Below are 23,368 nucleotides of genomic sequence, written 5' to 3' on the forward strand. Positions count from 1 at the left end.
CTCTGGAAGCACAAAGTAGAGGAAGACGTGGGAAGGCGGTTGAATACAGCTCAGCTGTCTTTGGCAGCAGCCATCCTACCTGCCTTCATATACAAATAAACCACTCTTGGTGGTGAGGTGGTGCTATTATACAGTGATAAAGTACTACAAGAGCAAATGGGATGGAAAATCATTCAAGGGATTAAGGCTGTATGAAGAGTTTTGTGAAACTTTGTTTTTGAACCAGCATTTTCTGAGAGGGATAACTGAGATCACCACACTAAAATGATTTGCTTACAAGTATGTCAGGCTCAAGTATAGAGAAACTACAGATTGAAGTTCAGAACTTATTGAAAGCCTTAATTTTCAAAAGAATATATTTACAGTGTGTCTAGTCTGAGGGTAAATAAATATTAAGTGGAAAGTACAGAAAAGTGTCAGAGATTGAAGCTCCAGAAAGAGTCATGACCCTATATGCTAAGATATTGAGTCTTGTCTTTTCTTCTATAAACTCCCCCCGTTTTTGGAGAATTTCACAGCATGGAGTGTTTTGAACTCTGATGGTACTATAGAGACAGCATCTTTGAGGGGCAGACTGCAGCAGCACAGGTAGCAAACGTCTGCTGTGGACCACCAAGCCATCAAGTCCAGTCTTGGTAATCATAAGCAGCCCTGCAACTGTAGACCTTCAGCTTAGCCATCAATTCTGAGGGAAGAGAGGATGTTTTTATGAGCTACCCTTATCAACTGCTGGCCTAGTTGAAATATTTCAGAAGAGTGTTCTCTGGAAACTGGCTGCTTTTGTGTATAGGTGGACTTGTCAGTGAAACCTAAACTGAAATCCTCTCTGTTGATCTTTACTGTTTACTCACCTTCACCACTGAAGGGATCCCATGTGCAGCCCTAAGCCAGGGAGAACCAGTGTAATCACAGATGATGGGGAGCAAGCAAAATCACATCTTCAGAACTGGCTTTAGCAAAGTCCCATTTGTCCTGGACAGCAATGAAGTCTGGCTTGCCTTGGACTGACTGGTTCATTACAGTTGTAAACATCATTTTTCATATGCTGATAATTTTTGCCCTGGTTACTCCTATATGGAAGCTTTATAGTCTTACATTATTAACATTTTCCAATTAGTCTGTCAGGTCATTTTAAGGCCTGAGGTATTTGGTAGTGAGAAATACAAATGATCAATATAATGGTGGTCATTCTTTATAATGTCAGTTTTACAATTTTCAGGAAGTTGAATTTCAGCTAAGAGGAGAGAAGTACCGCCACTTCTTTAGCCCTCAGTCAGCTGCCAGGTTGGTTAGATTTGATTCTGCATCATGGGGCATGTCTTCACCTATTGTACAAGCAGGAGTAATGACAGAGCTTTGAAGGACAATTCATGCAGGTGCAATAGATCTCAAAATCAACAGTGCTGCAAAAAAAAAAAATGGATACCATAAATGTCATTATAAGAGAGGGCATAAATGTCAACTAATGGGCAGGAGACATGACTGGCTGAAATCATGTTAAACTGAGGTGACCGGTACAGTGAGGGAGGGTTGATACTTCATTTATCTTGCAGAGAAGTCTCAGTATACTATGATGCCTTGAATAAGGGATTTATTTAAAATCATGCATGCTTTTTTCTTTGTGTTCATATAAAATGGGTGAATTTATGAAATGGTTCAGGGTAGTGTCTTTTTCTATGCTAGAACAGACTGAATAAAACATGGATATATGGTTAATGACAAAATCTGGTCTGTTGTACATGGCAGGTTCTTGCTGTTGAGAGAAGGTTTCAGTTTTTCTGCTCTGACTGCCCCTGCTACCTTATCCTGTCTTCCCTAGGAAGACTAATCCTGTGAATAGTCGCTGCCCTGGCAGCATTAGGAGGGGGATCTGCTTGTGTCAGTGTGGCTGTTACCCCAGGACAGCAGTGCTCCAGAACTGTTGAGTGGCACCTGGACTGGCAGCTCAGGATGCTGCCCTCTAAGGAGGGAGCCCCAGAGAGCAAGGTAATGAGATATTCTTTAGTAGAAAGCAAATCCCCCTTTTCAGGATGTTGTTTGCAGAGATGGAATGCTTATTTGAAGCAGTCATCTCCTGCCTGGTTTTAAGCTGGAATTTCTAACTGTAACAGCCACCATCTGATATGATTAAAATGGATGGTCTGTCTGCTGGAGTTCATCTTGAAATTGTAATTCCATTCTACCTCACAAAATTTATCTTGGACATCAGCCAGATTCTTGTCTTGTTGTTTTGGATTTTGAGATGTGTCTGAATTCTGTCAGGGACTGTGCTACTGGTCCTTATCTTTATGTCAGAACATCTCATTTTATCTTGCTATAGAAGAATATTAAGCAAAGTCAAAGTAAAAAAAAAGAAAAATCTAAACCACACACACAGAAAAACAACTCAGGAGAGAAATCAGGATTTTATTTTTTTTTTCATTAGAGGATCTCTATTCTCTGATAAGTATATCTGGATGTGTACTAAAAAGTATGTACTAAAAGTATGTGTACTAAAAAGTATTTACTTAAAGGTTTAATAGGAAATTGTCCTTGCTCTCTTGTTGGGTGATACACTATTAAGTGGCTTCAGTTAAGTATTAAAAAAAAAAAAAATTAGACAGAAGATTATGTTATAATGTAAGCTTAAAATCAGCAGAATCAGAGACAAAACTGGATTAATATAAATCCTTCAAGGGATAAAACACATTTGTAGATTAACCCTGACCTCTGCTTAAAAACTCCCAAACTCTCTTTTCTGTATTGATTTATCTAAACAGGGCTTCCTGGCTGCACACAATTAAATGCTTCCTCTGCAGGTCAATTAGCAGGCACCTGGATAGGATTCAGACTTCTGTTAGGCATGGAAAATTCCATTAGATGTTACTACAGGTGGCTGCTACATGTTTGCTACCAATATGAATATTGCATTTAGAAACTTGGAGTAGATGGTATGAAAAACCTGACAGCTATAAATCTTGCATTTGAAGTGGACGGCTTTATTGACTGCTCCTATCTTTGAGATGGAGAAAAGGGGAAATCTGTTCTAGCCTTTTGATTTAATATGAGAGAACACTCTTTAGGGATGATTGATGGTTGAAAAGTGACTTACCAAGTGCTCCGCATGATTGTATTACCCTAGATAATAGGTTAAACAGGAAAGAGGGACTTCTGAAGTTAGAGGCACTAAACATCATTTTATTGCAAATGAGAAAAATCAGTACAAGTATGGCCTGGATGTGTTCATTTATATTCTAGACCAAACTAAAAGAGCATCCTATAAATTATTAATTTCCAGTCTAGTTGTGTGCCACACTGAACTATTGTCTGGGTCATGCTAAATTCCATACTTTTTCACATCCTGAAAAGAGATATTCTGAGTCCATTCTGAAGCTGTTCCATGTCCACCCACCCCAGAATGCTGTAGAAAAGCCTGAGATTATATCAGCCTTCTCACTACCATATGTTGGGTTGCATCTGTCTTGCACCCAGTAGAATTGTAATTGGGAAGGTCACCAGATTTTTTTTTTTTTTAATGTCAGCAAATTTCCTACAGTTGAGGATAAAATTATTTCTCTGTTGAAGCAAAGAGCAAAAATTCTCTTGCTTTTTGTGGAGCTAGCATTTTACATGACTTTTTTACGTGTCTACATTTAGGTTGTTCTCCAAAGTACATAGGGAACAGATGGGAAAATCATTCAAGCTGACTGTATCTTAAGTTTGCTCTCTATACAGCTGGGTGGATAATATACACATCAGGTATATTAAGAGGGTAAGTTAAACCCCATGACAACTTTGAATTGAGATTTAAACAATATGAAGTTATTAGATATTGTATTATTAATAAAGCTTTGTGAACATACAGTGGTATTGTATTATTGACCATAAATGTGTCTTTTAACTCAAGAGTTTACCAAGTAAACATTGTTAACGGATGATCCCTGGTGCTCAGATAGTGAAAGGTTCCATTATTGAAATATACTGAGGATTCAGCTGACTGCAATAGTTGACTGCACAGCTGGGAGGCTTGGCTACTTTTTAAGTGCTTGTAGCTGAGCATGAGTCAGGATTAGAAGAAATCCAGTGTTGTCATGTGGTTTCCAATAAGCACGAGAATCCTTTACAGTTTTATTACTGTTAAGCTTTCAGTATTATTTATTTAGAACTTCTGAGAAGATACCATTTCTATGCATCTATCAAACCCGCAGTATTTTTATACTTTCAACCTTATAATGGCATTCAACAACCAAAGTATTGTAATACTTACTATAGTTTTACCACTTTTGTGAAAAGAAAATCTGTTAACATCCCCAAACCTGTAGACAGGTTAAATTTCTTTAAAAAACTGCAGTTAAATGTAGGAAAGGCGTATTAGATCATGTCCCTGCCTTGCAAGGCATACGTTTTTGGGAGAGGATAGACATTAAACTGAAGTGGCACTTGCTGTTAGACTGTTCTCTGGGAGAAACTAAAATGCCATTTGTTCTTGATGTGTTCAGGTGCAGTACTCGGATAAGTTATAAAAATCAAAGTACTTTATTGCTTTTAAAAGCATTACAGTTTTACAGTCGAAATAAATACGGGTTTATATTTAAAAAATATAATACATGTTTTATCATAAATTATATACACAATATAGAGGCTTTTTTGGTTTGTTTTCTGAGTTTACAGCTGAGTAAGAGTAGCTTAATAAAATATTTGTTGTTAGAGCATACTGTTCATGGATTTTTTAGACCAGTGCTGAGATAAACTTTCTGTCTGTGGCTTGTATGGTGAAGTACGCTATAACTGGGTGTATGTGGAATGTAAGTATGCACAAAATGTGGATGGAGGTCTTAAATAAGAGAAGAAAGAATCCACTTTCTGGCAGTAAGACCAATGTCCAACAGTGCATTTTAAAGGATTATTGGATACCTTGAGTGTTTGCTAAGGCACAAGGCCTGCAAGGACAGTAATCCCTCCAGAACAAAGGCTGTTGAATGTTAAAAGTAGTAAGATATTGCTATGACAGCACAGGAGTTATGTCAGTGTATTGACTAATAAAAGCCTTGAGGCCAGTCTCCTCAGAGGTAGAATGAAGCATAAGCTCACCACACCTGTGTTCTACTCTAGATCTTTATAAAAATAATAACAGTAAAGATGATACTAAGTCACTTAGACTTACATGGTCCTTGTTCTGTGCCAGATATGAACTTTAGTTCTGGTTTTGAGATTTAAAAAGTTATGATGGTTACAATTATTTATCTTAAATTGACAGAGAAAAGGCATGAGATATCAAATAAAAATTAGAGCAAGAGATAAGATTTTTGGAAATGGGTGCAACGGTATCATGGACACCTTGTAGAGAGAAGTTTTCTTTTAGATTATCAAGACTATTTCTCTGGCAATTAAACATAGTCTTTCCTTTTGTCAATTTGTCTCAGCCTTAAAAGGCTGAACAGTATGAAGCATTTATACTAGAACTGCTGTGGGCAAAGCCTGGAGATATATGGCTTACTCTAAAATAAATGAAAATTAATTTTAACTAGTGAACATAAAAAAGAGTTATTTTGACTGAAAGTGGGGAAAGGATTAATTTTGTAGGGAAATTCAAATTTCTGGGGAAAAAAAAAAAGGAGAAATCTTTGTTTTTCACTAAACCCCTCTTTTTCCCAGATTTGCAGCCATCCATAAGATCTTCTGAGGCAGAATACACCTGTATGTAACTGTGTAACTTCTTGGTGAGTTACAAAAGCAATACAACTCTAAATAGAAATTAAATAGTAAATTTATTTTTTCTCCATTTTAATGAATTAAATGAATGCTTTATGCTTTTTATCAAACACTAATGTGTATATTAACAGATGGCTAACATTCATATGTGTAATTGCTACACAAGAGTATGGTAGGAGGCCATAAATAAAATAATGTGTACAATTTAGCTTGTGGTTTTGTTTGTTGTGTTGTTTGGTTGGTTTGTTTATTTGTTTAATGATTTCTTGGTTAAAATCTCCCTCTAAAGAGTATGAACCATGACAATGCTCATTAATTCCTAACCTATAAATCTTACTTTCATCACATTGTTTGAAATACTTAGTAATACTATACTATCAGAACTATTTTGTTTCTCTGTAAGAAAAAATGAAAGCTGAAGGCTTTTGCTTGAATATATTTTAAACTATGTAAATGTAAACAATTTATTAGATAAATTTATCTAACAATGTTATAGTTTCATTTGAAATAGTTTTCAAAGTTGTGCTTATATTTATATATTTACATGTGTTTATGTGCATATTCTTTCAGGATTACAAAAAATTTTCCTGAAACAGCTGGTTCTAGTTACAGTGCTGCTATTGACTTGGCACTTTGTGAAATCAAAGCACATCACTATGGCATTCTGCTGCCATCCAGGACTTCACACAGGAACATTATAGTAAATATGTTTTTCAAGGAGATAGGAAAGCTCTTCTGTTAAAGCATGCTAGTATTTCAGTAGAAGCTTCCTTTTTTCTTCAGTTATGCAATGATGCCAGGGAATATAACACATCATTTTAGACCTCTTTTTATTTAGTTACCATGTAGCTTGAATGACATAGCTATGAGGAGATGTTTGTCTTATTCTTGGATATTCATGCACGGTGGTATTAGCTGACAGTCAGAAATCTTCTGTACTCTCCAGAGCTGAATAGCTCAGATACATAGAGAACACAAGATGGTCCATGAAATAAAATTCTTCTATTTGAAATGTCTATGTTCTGCTTGTCTAACTGGGGTGATGTAAACCACCACAAGTTTTTGTACTAGTAGGGCTGTGTCACTGTGTCACAGTTCAGGATTCTGAGAGAGGTCTAAAAAAAAAAGTGAATTACACATTCATTTAAATTTCAAAATGAGCCTTCCTGGCCATGTGTGGTCACCAAGCCACTGTCCATGATTTCCCTAAAGTCATGGCTGACTGGGGAGGTCCTATTGGACTGGAGGGTGGCAAATGTGACACCCATCTACAAGAAAGGCAGAAAGGAGGATCCAGAAAATTATAGACCTGTCAGTCTGACCTCAGTGTCATGGAGCAGGTCATAATGAGGGCCATTAAAGTCATATAATGGACAACCAGGGGATCAGGCCCAGTCAGCATGGGTTTATGAAAGTCAGGTCCTGCCTGACAAACCTTCTATGACAAGATGACCTGACTGTTGGATGAGGGAAAAGCTGTGGATATAGTCTAACCTGGATTTTTGAAAAGCATTCGACACAGTTCCCCATAGAGTTCTCATAGAAAAACTGGCTGCCCATGGCCTGGATGAGCCAATGGTCTGCTGGGTCGAGCACTGGATGGATGGACAGTCCCAGAGAGTCATGGTCAATGGAGCTAAATCCAGCTGGCAGCTGATCACAAGTGTTGTTCCTCAGGGCTCGGTGTTGGGACCATTTCTGTTCTACATCTTTATTGATGATCTTGATAAGGACTTAGAGTGTATCATCAGTAAGTTCGCAGGTGACACCAAGGTAAGCGTGAGTGTTGATCTGCATGAGGACAGGGAGGCTCTACAGAGAGACTTGGATAGATTGGATCCATGGGCCGACGTTAACGGGATGAGCTTCCACAAGGCCAAGTGCCAGGTCCTGCACTTGGGCCACAACCACCCCCTGCATGGCTACAGGCTTGGGCAGGTGTGGCTGGAGAGCTGTCTGGGAGAGAAGGGTCTGGGGGTTCTAATTGACAATCAACTGATCATGAGCCAGCAGTGTGCCCAGGTGGCCAAGAAAGCCAACGGCATCCTGGCTTGTATTAGAAATAGTGTGACCAGCAGAAGTAGGGAGGTGATAGTCCCCCTGTGCTTTGCACTGGTGAGGCCACACCTGGAGTATTGTGTCCAGTTTTGGACTGTGCGTTTTATTGCTCCCACTTTTGGAGCGAGTGCAGAGGAGGGCAACGAAGCTGGTGAAGGGCCTGCAGAATAAGTCCTATGAGTACCGATTGAAGAAGCTGGGACTCTAGTTTGAGGAGGAGAAGGCTGAGGGGAGACCTCATCACTCTCTACAGCTACCTGAAAGGACGTTGTGGAGAGGTTGGTGCTGGTCTCTTCTCACAGGTAGTTAGTGACAGAACAAGAGGGAATGGCTTTAAACTGCAACAGGGGAGGTTCAGACTCGACATGAGGAAAAAATTTTCAGTGAAACTGTGGTCAGAGAGTGGAATAGGCTGCCCAGGGAGGGGGTGGAGTCACCATCCCTGGATGTGTTTAAGGGTCGTTTAGATGAGATGTTGGGGGATGTTGTGCAGGGGAGAACTTTGTAGAGTAGGGCTGATGGTTGGACTCGATGATCCCAAGGGTCTTTCCCAACCTGAATGATTCTGTAATTCTTTGGTTCTGTGAAAACAAGGTTTGTTATAGGTTCCTGTAATGGACATTTTTTACTGAATGTCATTATTTGTGTTTCTGTTGTATTTGCTTTCCATAACTATTTGCATAAATTTGTAAACAAAAGCTTATGTCAAGTGCAGTTACATCTACTGCAGATTGTTATGTTTAAATGTACTATCAGTTAACATCCCTATAAGAGAAATTGGAGGTTATAAGAGTTTCATTGATACAGTCAGGGATCAAAACTAATAACATTTGGTGCCTAATCAAAGAAGACTATCAGAGCCTAAAGTTCAGATTTTAAATAGGCAGCCACAGGGAAAATAAAATAAATATTTCAATGAATATTTTTGAAAAAACAGGTATTTGGACAAAATGGTGAGTGAGGACTTTCTAAAAAGGAAAATGCAGCACTCATCAGACAAATTATAAAATATTACCTTTATATACCTCACAAGGTGACATGTCATTCTGTAACAGTCAGCCCAGGGAAATAATGTATATAGGAGCTGTCTCCATAATTCCTTTTTCTTACTATTATTCTAGTTTCTCAGCAACTATATATTGCCCACCATTAAGATTCTACTGCCTAGTAATTATTAGTATTAGTGTCTAAACATATGGTACATATATGCAAGTGTTTAGTTGATCTCACTATTTAGATTAACTGTTTTTTTAACCTTCAAATCAACAGGTAGAAATTAATTTATGATGTTTGATTCATAAAACAGCTAAGTGGTGCTGATTCCTGTTTTCAGCAAAAGTCAATTTTAGTGACATCCAAAGGAACATGGATATTACTGTGATGGTTTTAAGCCCTTCCGGGACCGGAGACCACATTGCCGTTGTCCCTCCACCACCCTCAGACACAAGTAGGGCACAAACCCCCCGTTAAAATAGGAAGAAATTTAATGCAACAGTGTAATAAGCAATCTGAACAACAACAACAATGATAACAACAATAAACAGCAATAATAGTAAACAAGACAAAAGATATACAGAGAAATACTGCAATGATTACAGACAGCCCCGTGCTCCCTGCAACAAAAGCCACAAAGGAAAAAGCTCCTGCACTCCTGTGCCCGGACCTGATGTCAGCATGGTATGAATAACCCGGCTGGAGATCCCTTCCCCCTCTCTGCTGGGGAAACTTAACCCTATCCTAGCTGAACCAGGACAATTACATAGCATACTTTTGAAAAATAACTGAAAATGCAGTTTAAGCTCTCATAAGGCAACTTTATAAGTTGTACTTATTGTAAGTAATTCCTCAGCTGATGAAGGCAAAGAGTGTTCTTAGGTGTTTAACCCCAAAGGTATTTGACTAAATTATGGTACTAAAAGTGTCATAGATAGCTGAATCTCATCAAAGGCACATTTAACCTACAGTCCTGTCTGCAATACTGACCAGCACTGGATGCTTATGAAGAAGCCATAAAATCACACCGTTGAATATGGAGTTTAAGAGATAGACAAGGATTGGTGGGAGACATTTTCTGATCCAAAGGAAAGTCATTCATTTAATCTTTCTTAAAATACATGCATAACTACTTCTTGAATCTGTTTTACATTAATTCTTTTATATCCATGAATTATTTCACTGGTGGGACAATACTACTTCTATCAGCATGAGAAGCTTAAATAAAGGTGGCATTTATATGCTTCAGAGTGCAACTGATACTAAAAGAAAATGACATTAAAGTAACTGTGTTTCAATATTGTCAAAAGTCCTTCACTTCATGTAAAAACCCAACATAATTGTGCTCAATTTTTCTCTATTTCACCATCGTCAAACTTCACCGTGCCATGTTCAGTCATATTGCATAACACCGACATCATTTTGCATAACATTTTCATACATGAGTCTTCATGAGCCAGCATATATCTCCCATTTGAGATAACATGAGTTTTAGCTATGATAATCAGTTTGTACTGATACTCATTTGGTGGGGAAGAGGAACATTAAGATCATTAGAAATGTGGACTGAATCATCTCTTAGTTTTGCGGTTTCTTTTTGACACTTATTTTTTCTACTGGTCATTTTTCCACCGACAACAGTGTAGCTGTAATAGCCTTTTACCAGCAGACAATGCTGACCAATGAGTGTCAAGAATAAATCAGAAACAGCGAAATTTGTATACTAAAATGTGTATTTCTGAAGCTGATTTAAAAAAATGTGTAACAGAAGCATTCACTTGCTGCTGGAAAAGAATCTCTTTGCACTAAGCTTTTTTTTTATTATTATTATTTCTGGAGGAGATAAAAGAGTGTGATTCCCCATAGATGCATACAACTCTTTCTCGCTGGGGGAATGTGGTAGCTTTTTCCTTCTAAGTACACTTGTGCCCTTGAGCGTCTGGATACACTTTGCCTGGCTGGTGGATGGATGCTGAAAATATATGCTGTGTCCAGAAGGATTCTTTGTAGCATAGTTAATATGGAAAGACATGAATTGGAAGAATGTGTTGGGCTGTGACATTGAGGGGGAAGCAGACAAAAACTTACAGTTTGCATTTCAGTTATTTCTTTCTATATACTCCCATTGAGCTCAGTTTTCAGATAGAAAAAGGACCAGTTGATCCCATGACCCCTAGACCCCTAAAGAAATGGAATTTTCATAAACTTACTTCAGGGAGCTGATTTTCTTGAGAAGGTGTGCCCATCCCACTCATGCTCTTGGGCAATTTTCAGCAGTCCATTGCTGGTTAAAAGGATCAAACTACTCCAAAGGGTAGTTTGCTTGTTTATCTTCTCCTTTCTCCTAATTTTAAATTCAAATCTTGGGAGATCATAAGGGAAGCTGCTCGCCCGCAGGTGATGTGAGCATTCTGTGTTTTTATTTAAGAGACAGCTCTGGTGAGCAGATGCATCTGTTGAGGATAAGGGGGGGCATTGCAGCCACCACCTTCTGTCCAGAACTGTGTAAAGTCAGTGTGCAGTTGTGTGATTGCACAAACAGCAAAAATGGCCAGTAGGTTCCAGGAAACCTGACTATCCCAGCTCAAGGATCTTTTCTGCTGACCAGAAGTTTGTTTAAAAAAAACCCAAACAAATAAGTATGCAAATTATATTTCTTTAAAGTTCTTTAGAAGAATAGATTCTAATTGTGTCCAATAAAGAAACAAACTTTCAATGTGAGAATTGAATGACTGTTATCAATACCTGAATGCTGTCTGCCCCACCCTTGTGCCTCCCTGTGTGGTGGAGAAATATATTTATATTAAATTTAAATTATGTGCTAGTCTAGATTTACAGCAACCTAAAGAACTAAATTTAGTGTTGGATACATGAAAAATCCTTCATGGTCCCCTAAAATGAATTTTTACAGGACAAGTTGATCTCACAAAATATATTTGGATAAATCCCCAAGCAAGGGTACAACTCATTTTCTTGGACAGCAGGTATGTTGCTGAGACATCCTTTGATTTAGCCACCTATTATGTTTCTTAGTATCATTCCCTGAGGTATAATCTCTGGAAGATTGTGCTCTTGGGTATTGCAGCCAACACTGGGAATGTAGATTTATAGATACCATCATCTTTCTTATTCTCAGGAGTCTATGTCCCAGAATATAATACCACAATACTTACGCTAAGGAAACCACATATGTCATGAGACTAGCTGATTTGGTAGAGATCCATACATGTACTTTGTTACTTACCTGACTACCAGGAGAGAAACTGTGGTAGATCTCTCTGACTTTCCAAATCTGGCTGCTGTTAACATGGTATAACCCTAGAAGATTTTCAGTGGGTTTTTTTTGCTGCTGCTTTCTAGATCAGCAATGTTTTCAGAAAGACAAGGACAAAATATTTTGCTGATCAGGAAAGATACTTGTGGAATTTGTGAGTACATTGATTCCGGGAAACCCTAATATATATTTAATATTTAAAACTGTAATAAATGTGGATTTTTTACAGATATCTGCACCTTGTTTAGTTTGTCTTTTAGATTTCTTTTGTGTGTGTATGTGTAAACAGCTGAAAACTGGGAGGGTGGACAAACAGACCATAAGCAACTTAATAGCCTTTTACAGAAACTGCTTTAATGAAATTCACTTCTAATGGTCTATGTATTTTTGATAGCCAGGGGTTGAGTATTCAGAAAATGTAAACCAGCACAGCTCACATTTGTCTCATATCAGCAGCAATATGCAGGTCTTAAAATCTGCATTTTAAAATTTAAACAGAGCCTCCTATTCATATAGCACAGGAGATGCCAAAATTCAGACCCCACAATCCTCTAATCATCACTTTTCAGGTAGTGGAACACAAGAGAAAAGGACAATGTAACTGAACCATCACTATGCCTTTGAATTGAAGGATTTTTATTATATTACATGGTAGGGGGACTCCCTCTTCCCCAAAGAATAATGAATCTTTTAGGCCCATTATGCCTTTCCAATTCAATGGCATTTTCTTAAGTTTAATCCCTATTACCATTTAACTGCTTTTAAAGTTGCCAACCAAATTAACACACTGCCCTGAACTGCTGCTTTGGGATTTATGTTGGTTAAATCCCTCAAATGTCATGCAATTTTTGTTTTCTAGTTCAAACACAGGTTTTACAAAACCTTTGGAGTACAACTGGTCTCGTCTGTCTTATACTCTTGTGGTTTTATTCTGCTGAGACAGAAAGGCAGTAACTGAGAGTTTTGCTGTAAATGTATGTGGAATGTGTAGTGTGTGAAGAAGTAATGGAACTATGAGGTTAAAGTTTGGTCTAACTGGTGGGAAAGAGTACAGCAATAAAAGGATTCTTTTATTTTGTTTGTATAATTTAGGCAACAATTATAATTCTATTTGTAAGACCTTTTGTCAGATACAAAATTCAACCAGCTGATTAACTTCTGACCCATTTTTTCTTAGATTATTATTCAATTGAGAGTAATTGCAGGAGAGGCAATGAAGAGATGAATGTGTTAAAATGCTCCTCTGACCTACTCTGGACTCTTCTGTGATATAAACCAGAAAGTGGAAAAACTCTATATCACAAACTTTGTGGAAGTGCTCTGAAAACTTGGGTTCTGAAAATAGTTTTGGACTGAAATTTCTTAGACTTATTAAAACCCTCCATGGGAGTATGTCCTCAGATTTACTTTGAGCTGAACCTTTATTTTCTTTTTCCTTCTACTACATGATAGTGAAAGTAACGTGGCAAATTTACTGCTGGCGAGTTTGAATTAAGTTGAAAGGTTGATGCCTGAAAATTATGGAAGCCATCAAACACCATAAAATGCAGCTATGCTGGGTCTCATAACACAACTAAAAGACATGTGATGTTTATCCTTAAAATGCATGACATGATAATTTTATGTTTGCAGATTTTAGAGTGGAAATGTGTCACTATGTGCTACTCACTTCTAAGTTCAGCTTCAGTGACAACAGTAACAGAGAGTTCAGAGATGGTAGCCCAAGAAGTTTGTTACGGACTTAATAGTGACTGCCAAAAGAGATGTATCTTCTGAATTAGGTTCTCACAGTCATCCTTGAAAAAAAAAGACCTAAGGAAGTTGATTGCTTTAGGGAACTCAGACCATTTCAAAGCATTGAGAGCTCTGCTTTTAGCACAAAGTGGATGTTAATTGTTTATTCTGTTTCATATTAATAATTTCTGTTATTTCATTTTAGAGTTATATAAATCTTACAGACACCAGAGGCATTTATTTTCAGCATTTTTCTTAAACAAGATTAGAAACTAGCAAAAATCAAGCAAAACTCAAGAATGCTCCCTCCTTTACCCTTTTAACAACATTTTATATTCAGCATTTAAAATTTCCAGATACAGATGCTCTTCCATGGTAGCTGTATGTGTCTGCAATTTTTAGGAAAACCTAAGTATAGAGTTAGTTTACAGCACTGTAAAGGTATTGTGTCTTTTAATTAAAGGGTGATAAAAGAGCAGTGTGGAATAATATATTTACTTCATCCTGCTCTGGCTGAAATGGGCTTAGGGCAGGTTGCAAAGATAGAGATGAAAGTAGCTTCAACATGTTTCATGTGATCCTGCCTCTTGGAGGTTCTGCAGCACCATTAGACAACTGAAGCAAATACTTCCAGTGCCCTGTGCTGTCCAAGCAATGTGGAGAAGACAGAAGAGCTTTTGAGGTTATTTCCTCACACCAGGAAAAGTCTTTCTGGTGGACCTTTCCAAAGCAATAGGGAGATGGCCAATCTTACATTTTGGATTTTCCCCCAAAACCTCTTTCTTTGAGGAAAGACTAAATTCTGTGCAATGATCACTCTCTGCAACAGAGGAGGTTTGTTTGAAGCTCTGTCTTTAATGAGCCAGTGCCTTTGATCTGAGATGTGCCATGAAAGCTGATGACTAAGTGCTTTATACAATATTCTCAGTGGCTGCCTGGAACACAGGCTCTGGGCAGGCATGATTCTTTTTGGTGTGCTACTGTAGCTGCGTTGTCAATTAAGTGCTGAGATAGCCCTGTTTTTGGTTTGTGTTTTTTTTTGTTGTTGTTGTTTTGTTTTTTGTTTGTTTGTTTTGGGTTTTTTTTTGTTTGTTGTTTTTTTTTTTTTTTTAATAGTTTTATAAGAAAATGCAGATGGGATTCAAATAAAAGCTTATACATTCCTTAGATATTTATTTTGTGTTCTCTGTTCAAAATTTGTCTGCCCTTTTTGGAACACCACATTGGCATTTCAGTGGGTTCAGCTCAGATTACTTCAAAAGAAAAAAGGATTAGTGTGAAGCTTAGTGTAGGACCTTTCAGATGAGACCTTTAAAAAGGGTCATCATTGCTCTGCCAGATGACTAAAGTTCTTGTCACACTTTGTAAAGGTGATGTGTTCATGGTCCTAGTAAAGCATACAGACTCTGGAATGGAAAAATTAATCATGTCAGGGGTCCCCCTCTGCAAGATATTGGCTGTTCTACACTATATGTACATACTAATTTTTAAGCTGAGTGACATGCCATCTACACTGGAGTTATAGGCGTGTACATGGTTGAGGGGAAAGATACAGTCTTCTGCTTTAATAAAGGTATGTCATTTCCTTCAGCATAAATTTCAGGATGCATGCTCTTTCATGAAGTGTTGCCTACATGCCACAGATAGTTTCAAAAAACCCCAAACCAGAACTGAAAAAGCACGTCCTATGATTCTCTTTTCCCTTGGTCTGTTGTCAGGTGTGATATACTATTTAAATATAGAAAGGGTTATAGTGTGTTGCTTCTGGACACTTCAGCAATTTCCTTCAGGGCTATTTCCAAGCTTTTATCTCCTTTTATTTATACTTTGTATTGCTGTTAATACGTATTTAAACAACTGTTGATGATACTCCTCATTTATTTCATATAATTGGATAAACACACAGGTTTCCACAAGTATTAATTTTACAATGTTTCCTCACTTGCTTTGTGAACCCTGTAGTGACTTTATGTTTGAGTTTGTGTTTTTTCTTGTTTGTTTTCTTTTTTTTTTTTTTTTCCTGTCATGGAGGAAACCGTTCCTACTATTTACATTTAGAAAATAAACCACCATTGAATATGTTTCTGCACCCTTTTTATGAATATTCTGAAAACCTGGTATTTTGGAAGTCAGAGAAGTGATGACTGGGGAGAACTGATATTTCTAAGATGGGTTAGTCTTGACGTGAATGTCATATTGACCTCAGACGAATTGCTAAGTGTTGGTAGGGACTGCAGGATTCTCTCTTCCACACTGTTTGCCTGGCAGTACAGCAGTCATGCATTAGATGAAGATAGGATATTTGCCCTATGCATCTGGCTATTAAGAAGTATTACGACAAATAGAGACCCCCTGTAAATTTATAAACTTAATTATGATCTACAAACTATTCAATACTGGGAAGAAAAATTACTATGAGTGATAGTGATTAAAGATTGTATTACTCCACCTTACCCTCTAAGCCTTGCTTGATGCTTCAGCTTCCAACTCCCTTTGAACTAGACAGAGAAAACACATGGGGAGATATCTTGATATTTAGCAAAATGCTTGCTTGGGATTAACCGACCTTTCCTATAAGTCAGAAGCAACGTTGCCAGTTGGGCACTTTCTTATATGCAGGCAGCAAGAAAATGAGTTGAAGAGCTTTCTGAAGCAAAACATTACACATGTATATTTCCCCCTCCCACTATTATACTATAATAATGGAAGACCTATTACCGAAGGTAAACCACAAAAGAGTGTTTTAGCTACCATGTCTCTTCATCCTTTCATAGCAAGCATGAAAATTATGCACAAGTTCATGTTAATGACATTTATTTTCAAAGGAAGCTGCTCCTTGGCTAGAAATAAGGGGAAAGTATGAACTGAAACAGCATAATAAATACTGTTTTTTCATGTTTTTATCAACATTGCTAGCCCAGCAAAAATGCATGAAAATTATTTTAACAGTTTATATTAATAAGATATATGCAGGTTAAGTCTGTCTGATTCAAAACATTTCTCATGCAGGTTGACTTAGGACTGTTTAACAGCTGACCTCTTCAGCTGCTGTGTATAATAATGATTCTTCTTTCATGTGTCAGAAGAAACCCACTATCTTTCCTAGAATCGTTCCTGTGCAAAACAGAGATAAGTGACAACAGTCAGTTCCAAGTTACTGGAATAGTGATTTTTGTATGAGACTAACCACATCCAGTCTTGAGGCAAGGAAGTGCCAATAGGGGCTATCAGATTGCCACATGTGACTTCATGTTTAAATGAGGGAGAAACTTAATCTTTCTGCTGCACAATATTATATTTCTCTGGAACTGCACCTGTAAGAAGCTCTGCATGATCAAATTTTGCTGAATGTCTTCACAAACAGTGCCCATATGTAGAACACATTCATTTATTCTGCAGGCTCAGGAAAGAGGTTAGATCTATGCAAAACACAAAATAAAATTTAATGTGGAGAAAATGTGCTATGTTTTCCACTAACTACATTTGTTTAGAAAACAACAGCTCTTGTTCTAATCTCAGTGGGGTTACTCATGTTCTGCACAGTGTATGTTCAGACTCAGGCAACAGTTTCATTCTGGGCTGCACTTCAAAGAAATGATAAAATATGCATTCTCCTCCTCTGTTTTGCCAGAGATAATGAGTTCAGGAAAGGCTCCTTCTTGAGCTTTGTAAGGGAAAAAAATAGTGTTGTCCAATAAGCTGGTGATGAAAACCAGCATGATACAGTTTTATCTTGATACCAATAAACTTTTATTAGCATCTGCATGTAGCAGTTATGTGTTATCATCATCTCTGTCTTCCTTCTTGGAAGATTGTAAGTCTCTGTGAACACATGGCCATGCCAGACTTCCTCCTACAGTGTCCCCACTGTACTTTGCTTTGCTCTGTGCTCAGAGGCAGGTTCCAGCCCTGGTTCTTCTGGAGACAGGCCATTTCTTACTGCCAGTATGTCTGTTGTTTTTATCCAGCTTCCCATGGCACTGTCTCAGGAGAGTCACACTTCCTCAGGTCCTCAGTGTATCTGTGCTATGTAATCTGGGTGGGTACAGCATGATGAACAGCAGGATGCCGCATGTTCCCCCAGAATCTGAGTGTATCTAGGTGCTTTCCTGTGGTTGGCTGGAAACATGGAGCACTTGGTCTGAGTCACATCGCTGGCTGAATTACATGAACTGGGCTGGTTTATGTAAAGTTTATCATACATTCTGCAAATGTCTGACCAAGTATAACATGTATGTGCTGGGTTAAAAATCTATCTTGTGACTTTATCTTTTTTGATTTGGTTCTAAGAGCTGGCTTTATCCTTACCTCTAACAATAGATACTAAGGAATTTACCTCAGCTATTCTGCCTTTGTCTGGGCCTTAGTGTACTCCCCTGTGATAGGAAGGGCATGCAGACGTAGGTAGGTGATGGAGATGAACCAATCTCAAAGTGTCTTTTAGCCCATTGGGAGTCTTTCTACAAGAGAAAACCCTCTGCTAGACCTTGTGCCCCACTATGCAAGTGTATTGCAAGATCACCACAAGTCTCTAATGGGCTTTTTCTGATCATCTGTTCCATGAGGTAAGACTCATTGCTGTCATTGTTGGCTGATGCAGTGGACTAGTTTGCATATTTACTCAAGGAAATACAGTTAGAATACCATAGCTGATAGTTTTAGAATTTGTTTGCAATCCTTAGCCCAACATTTTATTGAACATTTAATTTATTTTGGACAAATTGAGAGCAATGAACAGTCACGGTACTTTTCCAAATTGCAAACAACCTCAGAATTACCCATCTGGATTACCAGCTGAGTAGACCTCTGCAAGTCTGATGACCTACTGTCACACTAATGGTTGCAATGACAGATCTATATGAAGTTAATATCCTCTTGCTTCACCCTTTTTATTATTCTGTAAACTACTGAAGAATAATTAGATCAGTGTTAGATATTCTGATCAAGAACATTGAGCAGAGTGATATTATGTTATCAAATGATTTGGAAAGCTCATTTCCTGATAGAATAAATATGTGTGGTGATCCAATTTATAATAGGAGAGCATGCAAGAATCTGGATAAAATAATTAAGGATGTGCTGAGACAAGACCCAGAGAATTAAAAATAAACTTTCTTAAAAATAGAATGAGGGGCAAAAGCCTCTTAATGCAATATTTTGTAAGTCACTGGCAGAAAGTGTTGTAAATATAACCTTGTAGTATCTTGGATGGATATAGCAAGGGTTGAACTAATTTGACTTTTTGTATCTCAGTGATGCGATACTGCTCATGGCTGCACTCTGGGCTTCAGAACATAAATTTTATGTTTTTTAAAAGAAAATGATTGATTATCTCTCAGTTTTGAGAAGAGAATCTTAAAAGTATAAATCACATATCCAAACTGAAAGTTGCTCAAGACTGTGAACAGTCTGACATGTTGTCTGGAAAAGAAATGTGAGACTATCTGCTGCTTCTCCACTGCTCTGCTCTGCTAGCACAGAGGGCTGCCCTTTGTCTGCATTGTACTAGTTAAGTACTAGTTAAGTACACATCTCTGTTTCACCTGTCCTTGTCTTTCTCTGTACAGGACTGGAAAGTGTGGGAGAGGAAGAGGAGACTTCTGGGAACTTTGTACAAGGCAAGAAGTGAATAAGCAAGTGAGCTTTTCAATATTTTAGTGATGTTAAACTCAACTGAAGATTATAAACCACAACAAATATTCTTTAATATATGAAATCTCACTTTATTATGAAATTCTATTTTGATATTTAGCCCATAGTGGAAATTCTGCAATGTTCTTCACCCCATGTAGTTTTCTAGATAAATATTGTCAAATAACATTGTTCCAGATCTGCAGCATGTAAAATAATAAAGCAGTAAGACAGGATGTTGGTGCATTAATGGACTATAAATACATGCTTGAGGTACACTGTATATGTAAGGCTGAAGGCCAAGGGCCTTTAATAATCTAAAATGACTATTAATGATCCATTAGGATGTAACTAGGTACATATAACTTCTTTATCAATAAGAATAAATGTGATCATCATAAACTTTGGTAAAGAAAAACATATTATGTTGTGGTGATGAAGGCCAAACTATTAATTAAAAGAAAGAATAAAGAAGTAATATGGCTGGAATATTTTTAAATGTTTGCTGTTTGTAATAGGCATAATGTGGACCTCATTTTACTAGTCTTTATTTTTCACCTTCTGTGAAGATTTATTCTACATGGTCCTTTCTGTATTTCCATTCTTCCACAGGAAGTGCTCGAAGATGCAGCTAAGTGCTATAGTCTACCATGTCGTCAGAATAACGAGGAATGGAAAATGTTATCCAAACTGAAGGGACTAGTAAGAAACACTCATGTTAATTTGGTATGGTTTGACATTCAGAAGGTGAACATAACAGTGCTGTGAGTGAGATTATTGTCTGTCAGTACACTGAGTGAATAGATATAAATTTACATCTATGACGGCTAATTCCTCTGGAGCACAGATGAGATTACTGTTCATCATACAAATCATTATTCCCATAATAGTTCTTCTGCATTTCTTTAGATTGAAAAGATCCAACCTAAAGACATGGAACGCAAAACATGATGTTAACATTCTTTCCGAATGAAAATGTGTTTTGCTATCAGGGATACAAATTAAATTTGCAGGCATATTTCACTTAAAATAACTAAATAATGTAAACAGAACAATACAGAAAACATACAGTAAGAAAAGACAGAACAGCGTGCTTAAACAAATAAGAAAATACATTGTAATGCATCAAATCATCACTACCTGAGAAAGAGAATAGTGATTAAGAAAGATCCCTCACCACTTGCATCCGTTACCATCACCCAGACCCGCAGTGGCTGGGCAGCCCCGGTTACAGCGAGGGTTTGGGGAGCCCGTCCCAGCCAGTGGGAAATCCCACACAGTGCGTCCACCCATAGGTGAGGCTTCCAAAGTCACTGTGAGCGGGTCCAGCCTTATATACCTAAAAATCCACAAGCCAGAAGAGCTGGCACCTTTGTTTTAAGTGGAAATATCTGGTTTCACTCTCACATTAGATTCCCCAGAGCCTGGCCAGGGCTCAAGGGAGAAGCTCAGGGAGTTCCTCTGCTTCTCTAATTGGATTATGCGCAAGGTCTCACATCAGGTCAGGGGGACAAACACCTGCCTCCATTACTCTGTTGTTCTCTTCACATACAAAAGAAGGGAAAGATACATTCAAGGTAGCTACATCACATCAGGCCATGTAGGCAGACACCAGTCTCCATGACTCTGTTATTCTGTTCACATACAAAGGAGGGGAAAGATACATTCAAGGTAGCTACATCCTTCATGCATATTTCATTAAGGATTACATTCCAGGTTAACAGTTTCAGTTCAGGGCCTGTTGCTCAGGCTTCAACATTTCCACCTTTTACATCAGGATAGGTGGTTTATTATAACTTATGTTGGCATAATGGTTACCAGTTATGAAATATACAGGATTCATCTATAGGTCAACTCTGGCTTGGACCTATTGTGCAAGCCTTAGCACTTCAAAATGAATCTGTCAATCTAAAAGTAAAAGAAATAACGAATTTCAGTCCTATAGAACTGAAATCTATTTCCAGTGTCACAAGTCTCTGAAAAAGTTATTGCAAGTAATGATAAGAGAATAAGGTGTAATCAGAACAGAAATGTAAGGGATGTCTATAAGAATATACAGCCCAAATGATAGTTAGGGGTTTTATTTTTCCTGAATTTTCTCCATGTCCTGTATAAAAGAAATGATCTAGTTATCAGTACACTGGTAGAAAATGGAAATGCATACCACTGAAAACAACTACAGAAATTAAAGAGAGAAGCTGGGAGAAGGAGGAAGGTCTTTGAACATGCTTGGCATGGATCAAAGGGGAACAATGCAGTTAGAGGTAGATTAATCCTTTTGAAAAAGTAAAAAGTCAAGGAAACAACTGTCCAGACTTGAACTGAGCCTTACATTTATTTTTCATGTTTGTGCTCTGTTATTTTTGTGGTTCAAGTGAAGGGCTGAAGAAGAATGGCCAGAACAGCATATTAAAAACTGTTCTTGAACAGCTATTATTTATAGCTTGAGTATAAGCAAAAAGAATGGAAAAATCTTATGAGAGAATATGGTGGGGTTTTGTTTTGTTTTGTATTTTTTTTCCCAAGTTATTCTGTGTAATTTGTAGGCTCAGAGAATCTCAGTAATTCGGAAAACATAAAATTTGTTGCATGTTTCCTTGGCCAAATGCTAATTGCTTTTTACCTCTGTAAATGACAGAAATCGAAGACAAATATAAGAGGGATAATAAATAGTAATTTGATTGTTTTTAAGTGAAGAGCATGGAAAACTGTGAAAAAAAATATTCTGGAAATCTTGTGGCAAGTACAGATTTATTTTCTCTTTTTTCTTTTCCTTCTATGATTACCTAATTTAAGGGACTAGATAAAATGAACTCAGACAAGGTTATGAAATGATATGACAAGAGCCAACAGACACAGGTCGAAAGACAGGAAATTCTGACTTAATTAAAAATAATGTCAACATGGCAAATTGTTGGGATAGGTTGCCCAAAGAGGCTATAGAGTCTCCATCCTTGGAGATACTCAAAACCTGACTTGACATGACCCTGAGCATCCTGACCAATATTGTCCCTGCTTTGAGCAGAGGGTTGGACTAGACATCTCCAGAGGTCCCTTCACCCAAGATTACTCTATAGTTCTGTAGTTTTAATAATATTACCTAAATTGCTTTCACTGTCTGTAAAGTGTTTCTGAATGAAAAAGCATATATGGATGTGGCAACTGCAGACAAGAGAGCATTAACATAGGAAATATAATAGTATGTTGAATCTAGTTTAGCGTGATGATGTGTGAAATTAACATGTCAGTGCAGACTCAGTAGAACAGTTAATCCTTTAAAAGAGGTGATTTTTTCTTACATGGAAGCTGAAATAGAAAATTAAGACCTGATTTGGTAAATGTTTAACAGTTAAATTTTGGAGAATGTTTGACAGTGGTTCACCCATATCAGGATTATAAATCCATATATTTATTTCAGTTTCAAGGAGATAGCATTTGAAAGGTCTATATTTCAGTGATGGGAGAAACCTTTCACATTATACTATAAATTGAAATGAGACAAAAATATAAAATAATTGTTCAGTTAGGAGACAATAATTTGACCACTGTGTAAAAAGTGTCCTACCATCAATATATATGTTATAGTAGAAAGGAAAAATAATCTGTCAAACTCTTTAGGCCAGTACATAGCTAATGGATATAGACTGGACTGCATAGGGGCCAGAGGACCTCAAACTGCAGCTGAGGAAAAGATTAACGATTTCATAATTAGAATTTTTTTTTTTTTTTTTTTTTTTTTTTTTTTTTCAGTTGAATGTAATTTAGGTAGGGAAGTTATGAACCAGGATAACATTACAATGGAATTTTACTTAAATACATTATCCTTTCCTGCATACCCTAGCTCTGCAGTTTCAAGGCAGACATTTTTGTGCAGACTATTTAAATGTTTTTGTAAGGTTTCTTGCAACACTGAGGGAGGTAAACTTCTGCCATGCAAGAGAGAAGTACAAGCAGGCAGAAGGACACATGTGAAGGTGAGATCTTGGT

This window comes from Athene cunicularia, assembly GCF_003259725.1.
Source record: "Athene cunicularia isolate RWA chromosome Z unlocalized genomic scaffold, athCun1 chrZ_part1, whole genome shotgun sequence".
Classification (NCBI taxonomy): Eukaryota; Metazoa; Chordata; class Aves; order Strigiformes; family Strigidae; genus Athene; species Athene cunicularia.